The sequence below is a fragment of the Rhipicephalus microplus genome, chromosome 4, assembly GCF_043290135.1.
Source record: "Rhipicephalus microplus isolate Deutch F79 chromosome 4, USDA_Rmic, whole genome shotgun sequence".
Classification (NCBI taxonomy): Eukaryota; Metazoa; Arthropoda; class Arachnida; order Ixodida; family Ixodidae; genus Rhipicephalus; species Rhipicephalus microplus.
The window spans coordinates 220,609,809-220,631,678 of record NC_134703.1 but is presented as its reverse complement, the minus strand read 5'-3'; the positions used below and the strand labels follow the sequence as shown (position 1 = coordinate 220,631,678).

General features: G+C 43.6%; 1 long non-coding RNA gene across 1 annotated transcript in view; it reads right to left on the bottom strand.

Annotated features, from left to right (window-relative positions):
- LOC142814760 (uncharacterized) overlaps positions 1-12,371 on the bottom strand; it is a 130,161-nt gene extending 117,790 nt beyond the window's left edge. The window contains exons 1-2 of the long non-coding RNA XR_012895082.1: positions 11,977-12,371; positions 8,328-8,807 (exon numbers count right to left, since the gene is read on the bottom strand). This is a non-coding gene — a long non-coding RNA (uncharacterized LOC142814760). The remainder of the gene's footprint in view (positions 1-8,327; positions 8,808-11,976) is intronic.
- Between the last annotated feature and the right edge of the window lie 9,499 nt (positions 12,372-21,870).

Below are 21,870 nucleotides of genomic sequence, written 5' to 3'. Positions count from 1 at the left end.
GGTGTTCGGTGAGACAATTTTTTGCGTGGTTTCGCACTTGACAAGCGTCGGGTTGTGGTAAGAGTGGTGTTATGAAATCATACTTCAATAGTATGTGAAAAATTATTTTGCCGTATAGTGTCCCTTGAACACCCAAAGGAAAAACTAACAAGAATGATGTAGAGTAGCTGACGAGCTCATTCACCTGGCCCAAAGAGGAATGAAAGTCAGTGTAGGGGTGATGTTAGGTGTATCACATCTCAATGCGTATAATCTAAGAAGGATGGAGTATAGGAAGCGTGACACAGAGGACAATTTATTGCAAGACACACATTATATGTAAATATAAACGAGTCTATGCACTTCTTTTCCCAAACAAGCAAAAAAATGCAATCTCACAAGTCTGCAGCACTGTGGTACCTTGTGAGGCGACGTTCATACGCCCGAGCAATGCACTATTAAAATGTGTTTGAACAATTTAACTGTTGTGCGCTCCCTTGAAAAATGTTTGCAATCAAGATAAGTTGGTCAATAGCCACTCATCGCAACAGAAGAAATGACATGTCCAGTTTTTGTGTCGGCACTCTCTTAGCATTATTTTCTAACTGAATCGGAACAACCAAAACAACCGCTAAACAAATCACATCGCCTTTTGAAGGCATCTATTGGCAAACAAAAGAATAAATTATGGCCGTTGCATAGGTGCTGATAAAAACAGAAGCGGGCACGTTTTCTTCAGTTGTAGGTTAATGGTGCTGTAGCCAGTCGTCGCTGAGCGCAGGCCACGTTCTCACGTTTTAGGGGCGAAGCTCCTTATGGCGTGGCTTGGGCGTCCCTCGTATGTAACCACCAGTGGCACATACCCAAAATAGGTATAACACTTGACCTCCAAGGTGGTGCCAGTGAGAGATTTCTTCTGTGCGTTGTTTAACAATAAAAAATAGTGCTCAATGTGCATGCCAATGGCTGCTAATGGGGAATGAGAGACATGAGCATTCGGCTTTTAGCCAACGCGCACGCTGCGATCCCCATTAGCAGCCATTGGCATGTACATTGAGCACTATCGGACAAGAAAGGGATGCTACATTATACTCGCTGGGTGTAACCTCCTTAGCTTTAGAAAGGTTTAGCGAGCGTTGAGCCGCAGTGCCATGAATACAATGAACTTGTATATACCATGAATGAATTCAAGGTGGTTAAAAATGAGAAGTAGATAAGAAGCGCAAGCCATAAGAAAGTAAAAGCCGAATTCTCCTGTCTCTCACTTCTCATTAGCAGCCATTGGCATGTAAATTGAGCCCTATCTGACAGGGAAAGGTTGCTACGTTATACTCGCTGGGCGTAACCTCCTTGGTTTTTGAAAGGTTTAGCGAGCGTTTGGTCGCAGTGCCATGAATACAGTGAACTAGAATATACCATGAACTCGAGGTGGTTAAAGGTGGGAAGTGGACCCAAAGCGCAGGCCGTAAGAAAGTGTGCGTGTGCCACCTCTCGTTTAGTCCTTGGAATGTCCGCTGGATGGCGGTGCTTCTATATGTGGAATATATGATAAAAAGATGCGAGATGGTGGGACTTGGAGTGTTGAATAGATGAACGAACGGACACACAAACAGATGCATGGATGGACGCATGAACGGACGCAGGGGCGGATCCATGAAAGAACGCAGAGACGGGCGCACAAACAGACGCATGGACGGTCACACAGACGGACGCATGGACGGACGAATGCTTCGCCCCACTCTCCATCCTTCACTCCGTGGATATGCTGCCATTTTTTTCCTTTCATAAAGGACGACAGTGTATAGTCATGCTGACTATGGCAGGCAACGTGGGAAGTGTGTCCTCACAAGCTCAAAGGCTACATATGGCTGAAGATTGCCCTCATTTGCATAACTTGTTTGATGGACATGCGAGTTTCGCCATGGTGAATTAAAACTTGAAACAGAGCAAACGTATTTGGTATGCTGTGTTTCTTCTCTTTGCGTGCGGGTAAAAGTTGTCCAGGTTTTTAGTACTTCAATGTGAGAGATGCACACAGGCCCAAGCACTACCTCTAACTTAATACTACTGTAAAATCCCGAGAAATCACTTCCTCGACGCTGAAAGATGATCTCGAAGGGGGCCCTTGCTTGGTCTTGGACACTAATTCAATACAAAAATGCCTTTAGGAAAAATGCACACCTGTGTTTCTAATGAAATGCTGTATTGAATACACACGCATTTACTGTTTTACAGACCCGAGGAGAATCCTTGTGTGAAATTTCAGGTGTTATGACCAGGCGGGAAAGATGTTCTACAAATGTTCAGACAATTTGTGACAACTCATAATGCAGCCTCGAGGCATCACACTTTAAAAGTGTTAAAAATATTGCGCATATAAGGACTCTCAGAACTTTGGTTCCAAAGAACTGCTGCTGCAGAATTTCGTAGTGGAGAACAGGTTGAAAAATAATTGGGAAAGTGGAGGGGGGCTTGCTCAGTCATTGGCACATATTCGATATCTCCTGTAAAGTAAAAAGGGGCGCTTGCTCTGTATTTTACAGTGCCCACTCACAATTGAAATTGGAATGGAGGCCCTATTGTGTGCTTTTTTTATAGCATTGCCAGGGATGCACAAGAGGCCTGTTGAATGTGACAGCCCACTCAACCAAGAAACGCTTGCCACTCATTCAGCTGCTCCATCTGCGAGTGTTCTCGACACAAAATCACTTTACTGCATTGTACTTTACAGCAATAAAAGCCCACCTACTGTCATATTTTGGTGTTTCAACCAATTTCTCTTAAATATCTGCAGTCTGAACAAAGTGGACACTTAATACAGTTTCTTATGCGGGTTTATGTTTTGAATTGCAGCCAGAGTCATGCAGTCAAGTTCATCCATTCACAACTTACTCACCGCCACATTTATTTGGGAGTGGAAAGATAGACTGCTGCTTGAATTGTACACAAAAATAAAGTTGGAGGCGGGGTAATTTGCCATGCCTGTTACAGGTAGGTGTATTTGCTGCCAAGGACCTCAAAGAAGGATAAGTTACAGTGGTGGAAATGAATTTGGACTCCATCCAAGTGCACAACAAGCTAAGTCAGGCACATTATTGAAAAGAACCACAAGTTAAGCATTTTAAAAACTGCTAATAAAGCATTGTCTTGGCTTCATCATCCAACATGTGGTCGTTTTCAAAATTCCTTCCTTTTTCCTGCATCAAAAATCTCAAGCTGAGGATTCTGTTGTTATTACTAGCGCATATGTTTGCAGGTGCTTTTTGCTGCAATCTTGGGTAGGATATTTAATAAAAATGCTCAGTGAGAGTATTGTTTATCTGCTCCCTCGTTTGGTTTTAAGATGCACTTTTTTCTAGATTTATACTTGTCTACGATTACATAGAATCCCTATTGATCCTTGAGGTGTGTAGTAAATAGCAAGCAACTTTTCCAGGCAAGGTTACTATATCATTTTCGATGATATGTGGGGTTTAACGTCCCAAAACCACCATATGATTATGAAAGACGCTTAACTTTACATTTTCTTGTCAATAACTTTTATTAAACACTTTTATTTGTCCTGAACAATATTTGTTTGACAGTATAGCTACATTACTGCTACACAATTATTTAAAATTACATTGCCTATTGAAGATGAAATTTTGTTGATTTGCAAAAGGCATGTGTGTGAGCCAAATTAAACACATAACCAACTGTTTCAAACATCCTCCCATGCAGTAAATGTTCCGTGGTGAACTTGTCTTCAACAAATGTGAAAAAAAGATCATGGCAATAGGAAAGGCCTTAAAAAATCACACTGCTAAATATCGCCATAAATTCTGTGATGAACCAGATATTCACATGAAAAAGTGGGAGCAGAATTTCGCAAGCACTGTACATATATCCTGGTTTAGAGAAGAATTAATAAAATTAAGTTCGATGGTTTCATGTCACCAAACCAAAATCTGGCTATGAGACGCACTGTTTCAAGTGAAAGTTTAATTATTTTGACCTCATAATCTCTCCGAGTGCATGAAACTAGGGCAGAAGTACATATTACAACTATTATGTGACTCTCGGAATCAACCCTGTGATCTCGTGCAGAACTGCATGCAGTGGCGGATCTAGAAGAGGGGCACTAGAGTTGATCGCCTCCCCCCCCCCCCCATAGCCTGTCAGTACCCGCTCCGCCTATCTTAAGTGCTTGCCGTGCATCTGTTATCACCAATTAGGACAAATTAGTGGGATTCCTTTAAACACACATAATACTATTTATGTTATACTAGAGTTTTTGAGCTAGTAAAAAAATGAAAAAGTAATGACCAGGCCCCTCTTTGCGGTGTTACTTTAAGCAACCCCCTCCCCATAATATGATTTGCTGAATCTACCCCTGACTGCACTGCATCATTTCCCTTTACCTCAGGGTCAGAATAGATATACAGGCTTTCTTTCTTTTAATGCACTGCTCCATATTTAAATAAACACAGCCGCATTTACACTGATGATTTTTAAAGCTACATGTTTAGACCAAAAAAGCATGTATAAGCGACTGATGGTATAGCGTCCTGTACAAACAAACAGTATTTCTCATATGCTCTACAGCAGAATGCTGAATAACGCCACTACCTTAAACAATAGCTTCAGAAGAAACCTCTTCGTGGTGAATGGGAGATGTGACATATTAATCTCTTTTGGCATCTAGCATCAGACACAATGCTAAGTTCCCCGCCATGGTGGTCTAGTGGCTAAGTAACGCGGCTGCTGATCCGCAGGACGCGGGATCACATCCCGGTTGTGGCGGCTGTATTTCCGATGGACGCAGAAATACTGTAGGCCCGTAAAATCTGATTTTGGTGCACGTTAAAGAACTAAAGGTGGTCGAAATTTCCGGAGCCCGCCACTATGCCGTCTCTCATATACTTATGGTGGTTTCGGGACGTTAAACCACACAAATCAATCAATCAATCAGCAATGCTAAGTCGGAGTGAAATATGACAAAGACGAGCAATATTATTATGACTTCCGGGCTGTTCAATGTCATTAATCAAATGCACAGGCATAAAGAGGATAAATATCGTGCCACTATATGTACATGAAACAAAGTGAAACCTCAATACTAATTATTTAAATAAATTAGTTCTATAACTATGTAGATCACCAGCAATGCTTTTACTGAATGATGATACGCTCTTCATGGGATGCAATAAAACACCACATTTGAATTTATTTATTTAATATACCTCAGAGGCCCTCAAGAGAAGGCTTTACCTGAGGGAGTGGGCGAACAATAAAGATTTGGTAAAACAATGATTCTACGACATTCCTAAGTGTATCTGTGTTGGAATGGTCGACGACACTTGAGAGAAGAACGTTTCAGTCCCTGGCTGCCTGAGGTAAGAAGGAATCAAGGTTGGCTGTAGTTCAAGCAGGAGGGGGTGTTAGAGGAAATATTATCGGGTAAGTCATTTATGTAAATTAAAAAGAGGAGAGGGCCCAGAACTGTTCCCTGTGGTACACCGTGAATGAAGTTCAGGCAGCGCGCGCGAAAGAGATAAGCTCGGCTGTATCGAGTGCGGGACTAGAAAGGGATGAAGACGTATCATTTGCTTCTACAAATTGCTGATGGTTAGTGAGAAAGTCTTTAATCCAGCTGTAGTCAAGTTGGTTAAGGTTTAAATGAGAGAGATTTATTAGAAGGCGGTTGTGGGGAGCATTTTCAAAGGCTTTCTCGAAATCTATAAAGATGGCGTCAACTGGTATGTTAAGGTCTTCACTTGCGCTTAAGTCATGGATGAATAATGCAAGCTGAGTATCGCATGAGAGTCCTTTTTGGAATCTATGTTGGTTAGGGTGAAAAAACTTAACTGTGACGAGGAATTTAGCACTTTCAGAATGAATTATATGTTCCATTATTTTTTAACAGACGCTGGTTAGGGACATGAGTCGGTAACTAGATGAATCTGGTTTTGGAACTGGAACAATCTTACCCGTTTTCTAATCATGAGGAACAGTGCTGGATGAGAGCGATTGCTGAAACATATGAGAAAAAATAACACTGGTGATTTCTTTGGTGTTCTTGAGCACCTTAGCATTGTTGTCATCGATGCCGCAGGATGAAGTATGTTTTAACGATTCGATTATTTTCTGGATGCCTTTTAGGTGAGAAAATGACATCGGCCATGGTAGGGTAGTTGAGAGGAGATACATCAGGGAGGTTATCAACTGGTTCTCTGGTAAATACAGAAGAAAAAGTAAGGTTTAGTGCTAAGCTACTTTGTTTTAGGTGATAGGCTGTCGAGTATCATCCAATATGGATACAGATTTGTTTACGTGTCGTGGGTTAATCACCTTCCAAAGCTCTTTGAGATTGGTGTGGAGTAAATTGGGCAAGGTTGTTCAATTGAAGAGTCGTTTCGCTTTATCTACAGCAGAGCAAAACATTTTTGCTGTGGCCTGATAGTTTTGCTACGCCATAGCATTGTTAGTGCTTTTTTCCGAGCGAAATTGTCGCTTTTTCTTGTTTTTAAGCCTTTTAAGTTCAAGATTAAACCAGCTGGAAGTGCTATGTTCGCGAATTTCGATGTCTGGGATGTAGGTACTGATCAGCTTATGCATTATGGATTTAAACATTAACCAATTTGTTGTAACAGATTTTTCATTGAAATCTTTGAATAATAATTACCAGAATATATTTAATTCTTCATTCAAGCTGATATAGTCGCCCTTATCGTATAAAGTGAGCTTTTTGCTTGTTTTCGTGGGCCGGTTCAGTTTACATTGAAAAAAAAACCATGAATGACCTTATGATCACTGATTCCATCGAGGTATGAAACTGAGGTGATTCTCTTAATATGGGGGGTTCATACGAGAACAAGCATATTGGCAGAATTTTTGGATTGCCTTGTTGTTGCATTAACAATTTGAGTTAGGGAAAATGTTAAACATGTATAGACAATGTTGCTTTGAATATTTTGTTTCAATGTGACGAAGACGAGATCAGACCAACCTATGTTCGGAAAATTAAATTCGCCAAATAAGACAACTGTGGCATTAGGAAATTGAGTCTTCAGGGATTCTAGTGCGCCATGAAAAATGGGAATGAACGTGCTGTCGGAATCTGGTGGGCGATAGCATGCTCCTAAGACTACGTGCGGATTACGTGATTACGTGTTTTACACACCAAAACCGTTTCAAGTGAGGTAGGTGTACTGATGCGAAAGCAGCTAAGGTCTCTGTGAGTAGCGATGAGCACGCCACCTCCAAGCCGGCTGTCATGGTCAGTACGAAAGACACTGATATCAGGATGAGCAGGAAATAGTTCGACGCTATTGATTGAAGAGTTGAGCCACGTTTCAGTTATACTATAACGTTTGAATCAGAAGAATCAATTAAGCTGGCTAAGATATCACGCTTTGGTAATACGCTCCTGATGTTAGTAAAAAGAAACGAAAAGTAGTCCTTAGCATTATTAGGGCGACCACTGGCTCACTGCTACGGGGCGTAAAGAATTACCTGTTGCCCAACTGGGTCATACACGTAGGTGTTCTTCCCTGCTACGAGCTTGTTGTGATGAAGGCTGCTGTAAAAATTTTTGTGTTTTTTTTAATTCGACCAGTTTTTTTTTTTTTTGGCTAGTCGAGTAGCTGGAGAGAAATCTTGTGCAACATTAATGATTGGGTGTTTGTTATCTCTGCTAAAAAGAAGTACTTTTTATTTATCATTAAAATGAGTGAACATTACCAGAATTGGTCTAGTTTTATTAGGTGAATAAGTTCCAAGCCTATGTGCGCGTTCTATGTCTCTCGGGGAAATAGTTATTTCAGGTGATTGCTTGAAAACCTGATAATTTTTTCCTCGGTTTTCACCCAATTCTCGTTTGACTCATCATCCATCCCGTAGAACACCAAGTTATTTCGACTTGCTCTGTCTTCTGCGTCATCTGTGGCGCAGTTATTTTTTCAACGTGATGCGCGTTTGCCTCTGCAAGCTCCTGCACACTCTTTATATCAGCTGTGATTGCCGTCAGGAAATGGCACTCGCCTTCAATTTTCTTAAGTCTCTCTTTTATGTCATTGAGCATTTTATGGTTATCAGCCTGTTTTTCTCGAAGACTTTTGATTGCGTCGAGTAGTATTGACTGGCTGCTTTTTAGTTCGCGCAAAGCTGCCAACACATCAGAGTATTCATCATCAGCAGAGGCACGAGTGGCAGGTCCCAAGTTTAGCTCTACATCGCCACACTGTATCAAGAGACTGAGTGATATTCACACAATCGCAAAGAATAACAAATGCTGCGTGTGGGCCCGGCAGCACTAAGAGACCACGGTAACTTGTGGGTTTAGTAAAGAAGGAAAAACGATTTCTTACCTGCGCAAAGAACAGTGGTGTGCGTTGAGTTGGTGTCATATTTACCGTGCCACCGAGCCCACTGAAAGCAGCGATGATGTCACGGTGCTCTTTATGGGTGCTGTCACGTGCGGAAAAGTTGAGGGTGTGTGGTCCTGGGCGGCGCATGCATATCGGTGAGGGTGGCTGCATACCCAAGGCAGCAGGAGCCAGACATCGTCGGTGTTGCTCAGGATCAGACGCAGGGCTGAGGCCTGCAAACGTGGTCCTTGAGGGGCGTAGCCACCAACCAGCAATGTTGTCGAACGGAAGTCGAGGGCTGGACACAGGATCTCATAGATGAAGACTCAGGCTATCACTGACAGGCTGCGCAGACAGAGCCGCCCGGAAAGACGACAGTGGAGCAGCCATGGCGCCGTAAAGGCAGTAAGATTTGGTAGCTGTCGTTGTCCTGGAAACTCTTATGACGGCACCACGGTGGCAGAAGGTCGCGACGAGTAGCTGCGCAAAGAATAATGGTGAGCGGTGAGTTCGTGTCATAGTGACCGTGCCACTGAGCCCACTGACAAGTGGGCTTGGTGGCACGGTCACTATGACATCACTATATACAAGTTTTGTGTTTACCAAGTTGAGGCGTTTGTCATTAGATAATTCGTGATGTATTTGACAATCTGTGCAATTGCGTGGCAACTGAAACAGCGCCTGTTCAATCAGAGTAAAAATATTCTATTCATTACAGTGAAGTTCAATATGTTATGACATCATCCTGACATTCTAAAGAAACTTTGAATGATTTGTGACAATCATGAATTCAGAAGTATTTGAATTTTTAGGCATTTATTGTTCAGGTATTAGTAGTTTGCTATAAATGGATAGAAAAGAAGTTATATAAACAGTAAAACTAGAGCTTAGTATATCATTGTTCCGAGGCCAGCAAAAGAGCGTAAGACCTAGCAAAACAGTTGACCTTCCTTTGTGTTAGTGAAGCAGATTAAAACTCAATTGCTAAAGACTGGCACAGGTTTTTTTAATCACAATCAAGAGAAGCCTTGCGTTGGTTTTTCTGCTAAGAAATCATTTTCTTTTTGACCACCAAAGCCTCCTCAGGGGGTGTTATAGCATCTAAAGATCATAAATACTTTTACCTCCTCAAATAACTCTAACCAAACAAAATTCCTAGTTGAAATGTATGGCTGCAAGAGGTATATCAAATTTTATGATTATGCTTTTAATGGAGAGCAACGTAGGTTCCTTCTGCTCTGCTGTGCATGAGCCTGCAAGCACAGAAACTTATGCAAGTACAAAAGATCTGTGCATGGTGACAGACTCCCATTAGTGCTGTGATCAAGTGCTCCCAGCTTTTATTTAACTGTGAATAACCTGCTTAAAGTGCCGCAGCTGTTGTTTAGTACCTATTGGCCACATATTTTAGACAAAAATTATTACGCTGTGCTGTAATCAGTAGCCATGAAGTACCATTTGGATGCTTTTTAAAAACTAATAGACCAGCTGTTGTCGATCGTCTGAGCATGTTTTCACAACCAAAAGTTTACACAGATAAATTTTGCAACAATAGAATTTATTCTGTATTAAATGTGCCAAGCAGTGGTCGTTGAGTTGCAGTTGAACATTGCAATATGGTAGTGCATGATAAAGTGTCAAAGCGCTCCACTTCCCTGGTCCTTATAATAATGTATGAGATGTGATCTTTTATTAAATAATTTGCGTTATGAAGTGGGAAAAAGCAACAAGAGCATAACTGATATTTCTCGCCCAAAATAAATTACTGCTAGATCATGAAAAGAAGATGCACCGACCAAAGTACGCCTCATTTAACAGCACGGTAGAATGTACCATATAGTTAATGTTATCGCGTGTTATAAACATATCAAACACCTTCACGTACAATTGAAAACTATTCATAGCCTTCATAGAGTGCGAGAAGGTGCTTGCCTCAGTCAAGACGTCAGCAGTAATGCAGGCACTACTGAATCAGGGCATCGAAGAAAGCTACATAAACATACTGGAAGAAATCTAAAGTGGATGCACAGCCAGCATAAAGAAAGCGGAAGAATCCCAATAAAGAAGGGTGTAAGGCAGGTTGATGCAACCTCTTCGGGGCTATTCATCTCGTGTTTACAGGAGGTTTTCAGGACGCTATATTGGAAAGAGTTAGGAATATGAGTTAATGGAAAGTATCTTAGTAACCTGCGATTCGCTGATGACATTGCCTCGATGAGTGGCTCAGGAGATGAATTAGAGCCCACTAATACAGAACTGAACATGGAAAGCAGAAAAGTAGGTCCGAAAATGAATGTGCACAAAACTGAAGTAACGTGCTACAGCCTCGGCAGAAAACAGCACTTTGAGATAGGTGGAGACACGCTGGAAGTTGTAAAGCAATATGTCTACTTATAACAGGTAGTAACCATGAGCCAAACCATGAGAGTGAAGTAACTAGAAGAATAACGATGGGGTTGATCGCATTCAGCAAGCATCCTCTAATCATGAATGGTAATCTGCCACTAACCCTCAAGAGAAAGGTATATAACAACTGCATCTTGCCAGTATTTACCTACGGAGCAGAAACCTGGAATCTTACAAAGAGGGTTGAGCTTAAATTGTGGATGACCCAGTGAGCGAAGGAAAGGAAAATGATAAGTGTAACTTTAAAAGACAAGAAGAGAGCAGAGTGGGTCAGCGAACAAACCAGGGTTCAAGTTATCATAGCTGTCATTAAGAAGAAGAAATGGACATGGGCCTGGCACATTGCACATAGGCAAGATAACTGCTGGTCATTAAGGAAAACTGACAGGATCACCAGAGAATTCAAACGCACGAAAAGGAGACAGGAAGTTAGGTGGGTCAATGAGATTAAAAATTTTGCAGGTATAAAATAGCAACGAAAAGCCCAGGACCGGTTTGATTGGCAAATTATGGGAGATGCCTTTGCCCTGCAGTGGGTGTAGTCAGGCTGATAATGATGACACCTTCAATGTACGACGAGGTTTGGATTTAGGTGTTAAGCAAAAAGTGAGCATGCTAAAGTTGTGCTAAAGGCAAAGCAGTTGCTTTTTATGCAGATCGCAATTTGCAGGCGACCACTTGACACACCAATCATACGATTGATGTATAATGCGGTAATCCACTACGGCTCATGTAAGCAGAGCCCTATACACAAAATTTGCCAAAAGCATGAGCAATAAGCTTGTTTGCAAAACCGAACATGTACATGGGCTTCTTTGCACAAGTTGTATCTTTTCTAGGGACTTGCCTAAGTATGATGCACCATTTCTGCGTAATTGTGTTGCATTTAGAAGACTGCTTTTTTCTTGCATTGTCATTTAAGTAGCAGCCCAAGAAGTAGAGGCCAGAAAAGTGTAAAGAACTGAATGGTTTATTTTGGTAAAAGCATTCACGTGTGATCACCGACAGGGGATATCGCAGTCACAGGTTTTTTTCTCTATGCTACTTCGACTACCTGTGCGAGTAGCGGAAATAATGTGATATTCATACCACCGGTATCACACAGACACTTGTGATCGCGGTCAGGGAATCTGTGCCATGCTCGATTATGTACAGCGCAGAAGCGACGAAGTTGTTGAGCACGATCAAAATTTCTTGAGGAAAACCAGTATTAGTTGTGGAAATAGGTTTGCACTAGGCTTACCTACTAAGCGCAACCGTGTAGGGATGCGACGTCCTCCACTGCCGCCGCGTGCGAAGACGCTGCGGCCGGGTTCGTCGATTTCTCCGGCATGGCACAGAAAGCACGCACGAGGCAGGATGACAACAATGGGTTTTTTTAAACCAAGATGCAGCACAGTGCGACCGACACTCACGGCCTTGCAGGTCGTATAAGGAACTCCGCAAGTCCGAGCAAGTACGCTTGCCTACTGCGCGACGACTCCCGCACAAGGGCCGAGGTCGAACACACGAACGAGAAGCCGCCTGCTAGGAAGCGCGTCAACCTCTCGTGGAGGCCTGAGAGCATCTGCACAAGGGCCGAGGTCGAACACACGAACGAGAAGCCGCCTGCTAGGAAGCGCGTCAACCTCTCGTGGAGGCCTGAGAGCATCTGCCACGACGAGCGAATCGTCGGGCGCAACATAGCTCGTAGGAGAGGAGGATGTCTTGCGCACTTGAAGGGAAATGGCGCTGCTTTGTGACGTAAGCCCGCACAGCGTAGCGTGCCCGGACATGTCAGCGCGGGACGGAGCCGAGGCTTGACTCGCCCAGACCAAGAGGCGCCCTGGCAGCGAATGACGGTGATTATACGCGCCCGGGCTACGCGGTCAGCGCGCACGCGGCAGCTGGGGAACGAGGCGCCTGGTAGGGGGGCGCTCAGACTAGAGGATTTTAGTCTGACCGGCGCACCGCTATAGGAAAAAAACGTTTGCGGATACCGTTTTACCGGGTCTAAACTGTGCATGCGCGTGCCTTACGGGCGTTTACCGGACACTCTCAAACGCCCGCCATGCTTCCAAGGTTGTCATTACCAGCTTCCCTTTGAGCCGAGTCAAGTCGAGCCTAACAAAAACGTAAAAAAAAACAAAATAGCTACTTCGAGGCCCGCTACCAGCATGGCGCCACGGACACGCTACTCGCCTTTCGACGATAAAGTTATACTCGAAGAACTTCTTGCTGTGAACCCTTTTGAGAATGCTTCGCGGTGGCACACAATCACTGAAAGAGTGTCAATGCTACTGCGGCGGACACTCGTGATGCTGATACTGATGCCGATCACCGTGATGCTGATGTTTTCTTCATAGTTGGCTTAAATCACAGCGCAAGTAAAGAAAACAAACATAAATTTCCGTTTTGTAACGAAAAATTTATTGGCATTGTTAATTTTTTTTTCCTTTCAGATTTAGTCAGTAATCGTGAAGATATTCTACTTTGCGCATGCGCAGATATCGCGGCAACGGCCGCGCAGGCGTTGCAGGCGTGTTTGGGTGTATATTGAGCGTATCTTGGGCGGTACGGGCTAAAATTAGAGGATTTTAGTCTGTCCGGCACACCGCTCTACGGAAAAAAAGTTTGCGGATACCGGTTTACCGGGTCTGAACTGCGCAGTCGCGTGCCTTACGGGCGTTTACCGGACACGCTCAAATGCCCAAACGCCCAACATGCTTCCTAGGTTGCCATTACCGGCTTCCCTTTGAGCCGAGTCAAGTCAAGCCTAACAAAAACGTAAAAAAAACAAAATAGCTACTTTGAGGCCCGCTACCAGCATGGCGTCGTGGACACGCTATTCGCCTGCCGATGGTAAAATTATACTCGAAGTTCTTGCGCTGAACCCTTTCGAGAATGCTTCGTGGTGGCACACAATCACCGAAAGAGGGCCAATGCTACTGCGGCGGACACTCGTGATGTCGATTTTGATGCCGATCCCCGTGATGCTGATGTTTTCTTCATAGTTAGGTTTAAATCATAGCGCAAGTGAAAAAAACAAACATAAAGTTCCGTTTTGTAACGAAAAATTTATTGGCATTCTCCAATTTTTTTTCGTTTTCAGATTTTGTAAGAAATCGCGAAGACTTTCTACTTTGCGCATACGCACATGCGGTGCACATGGCCGCGAAGGCGTTGCGGGCGTTTTTTGGGCGTATTTTGGGCGGTACGGACTAAATGTGCAAAAAGCTCGTTTCAACGCTACCCGGCTTGACTTCTCCGACAACCCAGTATACGCATAAACGTACCGGAGTGCCAGACAGACTAAAATCCTCTAGTGCAAAAAGCTCGTTTCAACGCTATCCGGCTTGACGCCCTCCGGCAACCCGGTATACGCATAAACGTACCGGAGTGCTGGACAGGCTAAAATCCTCTAGTGCAAAAAGCTCGTTTCAACGCTACCCGGCTTGACTTCTCCGACAACCCAGTATACGCATAAACGTACCGGAGTGCCAGACAGACTAAAATCCTCTAGTGCAAAAAGCTCGTTTCAACGCTATCCGGCTTGACGCCCTCCGGCAACCCGGTATACGCATAAACGTACCGGAGTGCTGGACAGGCTAAAATCCTCTAGTGCAAAAAGCTCATTTCAACGCTATCCGGCTTGACGCCCTCCGGCAACCCAGTATACGCATAAACATACCGGAGGGCTGGACAGGCTAAAATCCTCTAGTGCAAAAAGCTTGTTTCAACGCTATCCGGCTTGACGCCCTCCGGCAACCCAGTAAACGCATAAACGTACCGGAGGGCTGGACAGGCTAAAATCCTCTAGTGCAAAAAGCTCGTTTCAACGCTATCCGGCTTGACGCCCTCCGGCAACCCGGTATACGCATAAACGTACCGGAGTGCCGGACAGGCTAAAATCCTCTAGTGCAAAAAGCTCATTTCAACGCTATCCGGCTTGACGCCCTCCGGAAACCCAGTATACGCATAAACGTACCGGAGGGCTGGACAGACTAAAATCCTCTGGTCACCGCTACATGGTCTAAACTAATCTGGATCAAATACAGTGCAGCGCGACTACATGCAGCAAGTACCCACGCCACTACATGCAGCTAATACCCGTGTTACAGCGTTCACTAAAGCGCGTCAGAGCACACCACGCATTCAGAACTAACGTCCAGACAAAACAGTCAGCACTCACGCATCACCATATTCGCAAGGAATAATATCGCAATAATACAACTACCGCACAAACCGAAATAGAGGAAGCGCTGACACACACATTACACAGCCAGGGGCGCCTTTATACCGGCACCACAGAACGCCCGCACCACAAAACGCTACCCGCACCATTCCAGCCAGCACGGGCCAGCACCTCCTCTATTTTTATATGCCTGCTGCGTCGCCCACTTTCTCATTGTCCTTGCTTCGCCGCAACCGCTTCTCGGGTCCACCACAAGGCGGCGCGAGGTTCTGACACTACCAGTCACGGAGAAAGGAAAGGTAGGAGAGGGCATGCCCAGCCGGCACGCTACGTGAAAAGCGTGGAGGAAACAAGGTCGTTCTATACTATGGCCCGTATTCTAGAATGTCCCTTCACTCAACGCTCCACATTCCCTGGATGGATGGATGGATGGATGGATGGATGGATGGATGGATGGATGGATGGATGGATGGATGGATGGATGGATGGATGGATGGATGGATGGATGGATGGATGGATGGATGGATGGATGGAGGGATGGATGGATGGATGGATGGATGGATAAAAATTTTCCTGTACTTGCTCCTCTTGTCTCCTTCCCACTTTCACTGCTCTTCCAAAACTTAGCTTGATACATTTGTGATCTCTACCCACACTTCTGGAGCCACCTTCATCTATGTGCATTCCGCTGAGCTTAGCATACATCCTATGTGACGTCATTCCGTAAACTATCATCGACTGCAGCCTTGCTACCTCCCATGTTATTTGCCCTTCACACTTTTCGGTACTGTTGCAAATGATCAAATCAAGCCTTTCACACATATCCATAATCATTTTGCCTGTCGGGTCGGTATACCCATCTACATCTTCTATGTGTGCATTCATATCTCCTAGTATAATTATCTCGCACTCTCCTCCTAACTCCTCAATGTCCTTTGATATACACTCTACCATTGCCTGGTTTTCCTCTCAGGCTTTTGCTTCCGTCCACAAGTGCACGAAACCAAGGAGTGTAATTTGCCCTGCCACTTACCCTTTCAGCCATAAATCTTCCTTGCACTCCTGCTTGACCCTTTTCCAGTCTGTACTTTTATGAATGAATGCCTCAATACCACCCCAATTTCTGCTGCCTTCTGTTCTATTACAATATTCCAACGCGTAGTCTGGATTGTTAGGATGGATGGATGGATGGATGGATGGATGGATGGATGGATGGATGGATGGATGGATGGATGGATGGATGGATGGATGGATGGATGGATGGATGGATGGATGGATGGATGGACGGACGGACGGACGGACGGACGGACGGACGGACGGATGGACGGACGGACGGACGGACGGATGGACGGACGGACGGACGGACGGACGAATGGATGGATGGATGGATGGATGGATGGATGGATGGATGGATGGATGGATGGATGGATGGATGGATGGATGGATGGATGGATGGATGGATGGATGGATGGGTGGGTGGGTCGATGGATGGATATGGCTAAACCCATTAGAACGGGTGGTGGCTCGCGCCACCAAGCCATAACACCTAATGAACCAAAAACTAGACTTTTTTCCTGTATATAGTGAGGTTGAGGATTCGTGCTTTGCAGTGGAGGATTTAATTTTCATTCGTGCCTTGACTTTAGCCACCAATCAGATAACTTCCTTCTAGTTAATTCTACCCGCTTAAAGTCTATTTTGCCCTCCCTGTCCCTATACCCCAGTGCTTTGAAAAACTGTGCCATCATCCTGAACTATAGGGTGAAGCCCTTTACAGAACAATATCAAGTGTTCGGCAGTTTCTTCTTTTTCTCCACATGCTCTCCATACCGTGTCTACCCCTTCGTACTTGGCCCCATATGCCTTTGTTCGCAATACTCCCCTCCTGGCCTCAAACAGTAGAGAACTACCCCGAGTATTATCATAGATCCTTTTCTTGGTAATTTCCTGCTTAAAAGTCCGATAGATCTCTAGTGCGGAATTCTTAATCATGCCCATTCTCCACATATAGGTCTCAGCTTCCTTCACCTTCTTCCTAACACATAATTCTTTTTGGTTTGGCCCCCTGCTGTTTTCTAAATATTTACCACTCAAGTTTCTGGTTCGCTTCCTCCATTTTGTATCGACATTCTTCATGTACAAGTAGCTGAATGCCTGGCTAGCCCAACGCTCCTCCCCCTTTCTCTCAACCGCTTCTCAAACTTTATCTTGCTGCTAGCTTCCCCGCCCTCAAATGATGTCCATCCCATATCACCTTGTACTCCCTGATTTGTTGTATTCCCGTGAGCTCCTAAGACATGCCTACCTATTCCACGTTGATTGATTTCTAATCTTGCTGGTAGTTCTGCTCTCATGCACAAAACCGCATTGCCGAACGTCACTCCAGGAACCATGACCCCTCTCCATATTCATCTCACAACATCATACTTATTGTAATTCCACAGTGCCCTGTTTTTTTATTACCGCTGCATTCCTGTTACCTTTAGTCGTCACCTATATTTCGTGTTCCCTTAGATACTCGGCCCCATTGCTTATAGATATGCCCAGATATTTGTATTTATCTGTTATCTCTAGCGTGACCTCCTGTATTCTAAGCTTACTACCTTCATTGTCATTGAAAATATGGCTGCTGATTTTTCTTTACTGATTAGGAAATCTAACCTGTCTCCCTCATTACCACAGACGTCTACCAATCTCTGCAAATCTTCCTTGTTGTCGGCCACTAGCACTATGTTGCCACCTACTTCTAGTAGTGGGTCGTATGCCAAGGCGAAGGCTCACACCACAAAAAAGAAGGAAGTGCGCGTGGACCCCCGCTCTGGCAAACAAGATATCAGCTTGGAAGCAGCTCTTACATAATCAATCCCCACAAAACTGGGCCGATTATAAATTCATTGCTGCGGGCTTTAAAAGAACGGTAGCTCAAGCTAAACATGATTATGACAGAAGACATTATGAATACCTGTCGAAACCTAAACATATGAAAGCACTGTTCCGATATATGAGAGCTCTGAAAATCTTGCCATCACCAGTTAATGTAGCTTGTGATAATCTGTCGGCAAAAGAAATGACCACTACCTTAGAGGCAATCGGTAAAGGTCTGGAAAGCAGATTCAAATCATTAGTGCCAAACAACTGGCACAAGTCTACGACAAAGTCTGACTTTGAAGAAGTGACACAGACTGAAGTATTCAACGTGCTTAAACATTTACCCTGTGCATCTCCTGGCCCAGATGGAATCACAGTACCCATGATTAAAATTCTGTTCAATTTATTGCCTCGAGACGTCGACAATGTTATTAACTTCTCCTTAAAGAACTCATGGGTGCCGAAGGATTGGAGGATAGCAAAGGTGATTCCTATACTAAAAACTCCGGGTGGAGGATTAACAGTCGATAATATCAGACCAATCTCTCTAACTTCTAACATGGTCAAACTAGTAGAGAGGTTCCTACATAGCCGAGTAAGTAACTGGATGGCAGACAATTTAGTAATAAAACCGAACCAAATCGGCTTTCGTAGTGATTTCTCAATTTGGTGTGCCCATGCTGATTTAGAGAGCCGAATACAGCTCGCGCGTAAAAGAAGGCAATACGCTGCTTTAGTAACGCTTGACATAGCCAAGGCGTATGACAGTGTGGAGCACTTCATATTGTTAAATACGCTAGAGAGATTGAACTTCCCACAATATTTTATTGAGTGGGTGGCAGAATTCTTAAAATCAAGAGAATTCTACTCCGTCAAAGATGGATGTTCCTCATCTAGATTTAAACAAACGCGCGGAGTTCCCCAAGGAGCAGTCTTATCTCCAATATTATTTAATGCTTTAATGAGCACAATTCCAACAGATCAAGAAGTTACTGTCTACATTTATGCTGATGACATCGCACTCTTTGCTGCTGACTGTGGTATTTACTCACTACAACTTAAATTACAAAGATATATTAACATGTTAGAAATTTGGTTGCAGTCGATTTCGTTATCGTTAAATGTCAACAAAAGCGCGCTCATGGCGTTTCCGCTTGCAGAACCAATTTCAATTTTAATTCTATATAAACAGGAACCCATCCAGCAAGTAGACTCTATAAAATATTTGGGAATCATTTATAATGACAAACTTAACTGGAGTCCACACATAGAGTATATAACTACCAAATCACAGCGGGCTTCAGGCTTACTACACAAGCTAAGTAACCGGAAATATGGATTACGGAGGCACACCTTGATAACGTTGTACAAGATGTACATGCGACCCATCATGGAATTCGGCTGCATATTATTCTCGGGTGGTCCTGCTTATAAAACGAAACCTCTAGTTGTCTTGGAGCGAGAAGCACTGCGAATGTGTCTGGGACTCCCTAGATTTGTGGCTGTCAACGTACTGTACCACGAAGCGCGCCTGCCTACACTACTTTGTCGATTTCGAATTTTGACCGCACAAGCATTTTTAAAATTTTCTAGTTTACCGGCAAGAAGATCTCAATATGCTTTTATCGCAAACCCAGCCGCCTTCTTTCTTGCTCATTGGCCACGGTTTCACACACCTCAGATAATGTTTGTACAAAAAAATCTACAAAATATAAATGTGAACATTAGAAATGTAATTGAGACTAATGACTCGAATTGTCATGTTATTATTCAGTATGATGATATATTCCCCCAAAACGCCAAATTACAATCCCTCAAATTTTTAAATAACATATTATTAGATTACTTGGAGCATGCAGAAACTAAAAATATAATAGCCACAGATGCTTCCGTAAATATTCAAAAGGCAGGTGTAGGCATTGCCTCTGATTTGCTTGACTGGTCCTTTTCAGTGAGACTGCCTGATTTTACTCCAGTTTTTGAAGCAGAGCTCTTGGCGATTATTTTAGCTCTTCGAAAACTTCCATCAAATCAGAACAACGCAGTAATAATGACGGATTCTCTTTCAGTTTGTGCAGCTCTGACGGCTTCAAAGAACTCTCGAATTCTAAGAACATTCAAAACATTAGTACCCCCGCAGTTGAGACTCCTGAGATTACTATGGGTTCCGGGACACTGTGGATTAAGATTAAATGAATTGGCCAATTCCTTAGCCCGAGCCGCACTTGATGGGCCAGTTTTGTCCATACTGCCAAATGTTGAATATATCACTGCAATAAGATATCGAAAATCAGCAATCTCCACTGATACGATAGAAAAAGTAACTACACGGACAGACTATAACCACCTCATGTTTCCATGGCAACCCCACTGGAGTCAGTCCAGAAAGCTCGAAGTCTTAATTACTAAATCTCGATGTCGTGTCCCCCCTCTAAACCTGTATCTACACAGAGCTGGTCAGACAACATCACCTCTCTGCACATTCTGCGGAGAAATGGAATCACTAGATCATTATTTTTTGTATTGTCGCCGCTACGAGATACTTAGAAAAAGGTTACTAGTTATGCCATTTCGAAAAATAGGCCTTAGATTGACGGCGAAAACGGCGCTAAGCTTTGGCGCCTCAGATTTGGGACATTGCCACAGGGATGCTTTCAATGCCGTTTGCGATTATATTCAGGCAACCAAGCGTATACCTTTGTGATCTTCAATCAAAAAAAATTATTTATTACTCCCCAGGGTAGAGTGAGGTAAACGCAGCTGAGTGGTAATCAAAACACCTCAAATCTCAAAATTACTAAACTTGATTTTTTTTTCGTTTGCTCTTTTTATGTTGTTTTTATTTTTACATTAGTCTTATTATAATACCAGTTCATTACACATAGTTAAAATGATCACAGAAAAACTGCACTACACTTTCTTGGCCAATTCCCCTGAGTGGGTATGAGCCAGCCTCCCAGGGAAACAAAACAAAACAAAACAAGATATCGGATGCTTTGTCTGTAGGTACACATCTAACGGCCGCAAAGAAGTCTCCTCTTCTCAGGATACTTTGGTCTCTCGTACCACATAGCCTATCAGAAGTTCGGTTATTTGGGTCCCCGGGCATGCTGGAATTGAACTAAATGAAATTGCTGATTCGCTCGCTTCGGCATCTTTAAGTTTCCCGGTGGTGCTAGTAGCTCCACAGTTTCCTTTTATTACTGCCGAACGATTCAAACGCCTGTTAATCCTAAAAATCAACGAAACGTAGTTTCTACAATCTGAAGAATTTCGGCACTTGCAATTCACATGGAACACCGCAAAATGTCTTTCCCGCCAATGTGAGGTGACCCTCACAAGCTTTCGCTGTAGAGTTCCTCAGTTAAATTTTTATCTCAACAAATCAGGATTTTCATTAACTAACCTATGTGTAGTTTGCAATGAACCGGAAACAATAGATCAGTTTCTTCTCACATGCCGCCGCTTCGCCTCACTGCGCCGAATAATTCTTGAAAGACCGATTGGTATGCTCGGATTGCCAGTCAATACATCCACCCTATTATCGTTTGGAGCCAGTCAGTTGGGTGTGGGCCGCAGTGCTATTCTGTTAGCGCTACATAAATTCATTCAGACAACCGGAAGGGTACGCTGCTAGTGGTACTATCAGATATATCCCATTCTTTCTCTCCTTTCCTCATTCTTGTTAATGTGTTTTATATGTTCTAGTTTATCGCATTTTTCTTCAATTTCTTCACGTTTTTTTCAAAAGAACATTATTATTGTTCCTTTCTAATTTCTCTTTATTTTTTTAGATAGCGTTGAAAAAACAATCTATTATGAGGTACAGTGGGGCCAATCCCCTATGTGGGTATGAGCCAAGATCTGCTAGGAGACAAGACAAGCCCAACCAACGCGCTTGGTTAAATCCCTGTTGCTCAGACGTCAATAAACCTTTTCGACACCCCTGGAGCGACGTGACAATTGGTGGAGGTGCCAGGGAGCCCCTCACTGATGTTTCAGACCCCTCCTGGAAGTGGCACCACAAGCCCAGTGCGATTCAACACTCCCGTACATCGGACAAGCCGCAGGATCAGGGGATTACCAACCGAATCT